The sequence below is a fragment of the Xyrauchen texanus genome, chromosome 47, assembly GCF_025860055.1.
Source record: "Xyrauchen texanus isolate HMW12.3.18 chromosome 47, RBS_HiC_50CHRs, whole genome shotgun sequence".
In the NCBI taxonomy this organism is placed as follows: Eukaryota; Metazoa; Chordata; class Actinopteri; order Cypriniformes; family Catostomidae; genus Xyrauchen; species Xyrauchen texanus.
The window spans coordinates 462,000-464,499 of NC_068322.1; the positions used below are offsets into that span (position 1 = coordinate 462,000).

Consider the following 2,500-nt stretch of genomic DNA (forward strand, 5'->3'; position numbering starts at 1 on the left):
CCGCTGGACCAATCAGAGCAGAGGATCACAAGAGGCTTCTCTGTCGAGTGTTCTGCTGGACCAATCAGACCAGAGGATCGATCACAAGAGACCTCTCTGTTGAGTGTTCTGCTGGACCAATCAGACCAGAGGATCACAAGAGACCTCTCTGTTGAGTGTTCTTCTGGACCAATCAGAGCAGAGGATCACAAGAGGCGTCTCTGTTGAGTGTTCCGCTGGACCAATCAGAGCAGAGGATCACAAGAGACCTCTCTGTTGAGTGTTCTGCTGGACCAATCAGAGCAGAGGATCACAAGAGACCTCTCTGTTGAGTGTTCCGCTGGACCAATCAGAGCAGAGGATCACAAGAGACCTCTCTGTTGAGTGTACTGCTGGACCAATCAGAGCAGAGGATCACAACGAGACCTCTCTGTTGATTGTTGTGCTGGACCAATCAGAGCAGAGGATCACAAGAGACCTCTCTGTTGAGTGTTCTGCTGGACCAATCAGAGCAGAGGATCACAAGAGACCTCTCTGTTGAGTGTTCTGCTGGACCAATCAGAACAGAGGATCACAAGAGACCTCTCTGTTGAGTGTACTGCTGGACCAATCAGAGCAGAGGATCACAAGAGACCTCTCTGTTGAGTGTTCTTCTGGACCAATCAGAGCAGAGGATCACAAGAGACCTTTCTGTTGAGTGTTCCGCTGGACCAATCAGAGCAGAGGATCACAAGAGACCTCTCTGTTGAGTGTTCCGCTGGACCAATCAGAGCAGAGGATCACAACGAGACCTCTCTGTTGAGTGTTCCGCTGGACCAATCAGAGCAGAGGATCACAACGAGACCTCTCTGTTGAGTGTTCCGCTGGACCAATCAGAGCAGAGGATCACAAGAGACCTGTCTGTCGAGTGTTCCGCTGGACCAATCAGAGCAGAGGATCACAAGAGGCTTCTCTGTCGAGTGTTCTGCTGGACCAATCAGACCAGAGGATCGATCACAAGAGACCTCTCTGTTGAGTGTTCTGCTGGACCAATCAGACCAGAGGATCACAAGAGACCTCTCTGTTGAGTGTTCTTCTGGACCAATCAGAGCAGAGGATCACAAGAGGCGTCTCTGTTGAGTGTTCTGCTGGACCAATCAGAGCAGAGGATCACAAGAGACCTCTCTGTTGAGTGTACTGCTGGACCAATCAGAGCAGAGGATCACAACGAGACCTCTCTGTTGAGTTTTCCGCTGGACCAATTAGAGCAGAGGATCACAAGAGACCTCTCTGTTGAGTGTTCCGCTGGACCAATCAGAGCAGAGGATCACAAGAGACCTCTCTGTTGAGTGTTCCGCTGGACCAATCAGAGCAGAGGATCACAAGAGACCTCTCTGTTGAGTGTACTGCTGGACCAATCAGAGCAGAGGATCACAACGAGACCTCTCTGTTGATTGTTGTGCTGGACCAATCAGAGCAGAGGATCACAAGAGACCTCTCTGTTGAGTGTTCTGCTGGACCAATCAGAACAGAGGATGACAAGAGACCTCTCTGTTGAGTGTACTGCTGGACCAATCAGAGCAGAGGATCACAAGAGACCTCTCTGTTGAGTGTTCTGCTGGACCAATCAGAACAGAGGATCACAAGAGACCTCTCTGTTGAGTGTACTGCTGGACCAATCAGAGCAGAGGATCACAAGAGACCTCTCTGTTGAGTGTTCTGCTGGACCAATCAGAGCAGAGGATCACAAGAGACCTCTCTGTTGAGTATTCTGCTGGACCAATCAGAACAGAGGATCACAAGAGACCTCTCTGTTGAGTGTTTTACAAACACTGTTGAAGGATCTTTAAGACTGTTGATGCACAGCAGCACTGTATTCTCACTCTCATGTGTTCTGTCTTCTGTAGGGTCCTTATATGGTAGAGTTGTGTACAGCCAGTGTCTTTGGCATCGCCGTCAAGTATGTCATGGATTTGCCAGCAGTGTTGATGATATCAGTACTGTATCCTGCTGCCGTTTAAAGCTCTTCATCTAAACGCTTGTGCGCTGCAGCGGTTAGAAGAACAGACTGAGTGAACGCTGTCACTCCTGATGAACTCTGTCGTCACTCATTGTGTTTGCTGAGATTTTACCCTCTGCCCTTTAAAGGTACAGTACACCCGAAAACAACCTCATGCAGTGTTAATCTTGCCAGTGGAATAACTGACGAAAACATTCGTTGACGAAGGGCTGTTGCACGAAAAAGGCGCATTAAACTATATCATTAAAGCATTCTGTATCAGTGTATGTGAGCGAGTATTGACGCTGACTATCACACCTGGAGTCACGAGTTTGAATCCAGGGTGTGCTGAGTGACTCCAGCCAGGTCTCCTTAGCAACCAAATTGGCCCAGTTGCTAGGGAGGGTCTGTGTATCTCAGCGAGTATTGACACTGACTATCACACCTGGAGTCGCGAGTTTGAATCCAGGGCGTGCTGAGCGACTCCAGCCAGGTCTCCTTAGCAACCAAATTGTCCCAGTTGCTAGGGAGGGTAGAGTCACA

General features: G+C 49.4%; 1 long non-coding RNA gene and 1 pseudogene across 2 annotated transcripts in view; both read right to left on the bottom strand.

Annotated features, from left to right (window-relative positions):
• LOC127638982 (uncharacterized) overlaps positions 1-1,506 on the bottom strand; it is a 1,523-nt gene extending 17 nt beyond the window's left edge. The window contains exons 1-4 of one of the 2 annotated variants that reach the window (XR_007969916.1): positions 1,297-1,506; positions 1,036-1,192; positions 249-300; positions 1-92 (exon numbers count right to left, since the gene is read on the bottom strand). The exon at positions 1-92 is cut by the window's left edge and continues 17 nt beyond it. This is a non-coding gene — a long non-coding RNA (uncharacterized LOC127638982). Of the gene's footprint in view, positions 93-248; positions 301-466; positions 510-1,035; positions 1,193-1,296 lie in introns of those variants that run through there. The other variant, XR_007969917.1, reaches the window with a different exon arrangement.
• Positions 1-2,500, bottom strand: part of LOC127638820 (glutamate receptor ionotropic, kainate 2-like) — a 414,054-nt pseudogene that overhangs the window by 44,874 nt on the left and 366,680 nt on the right.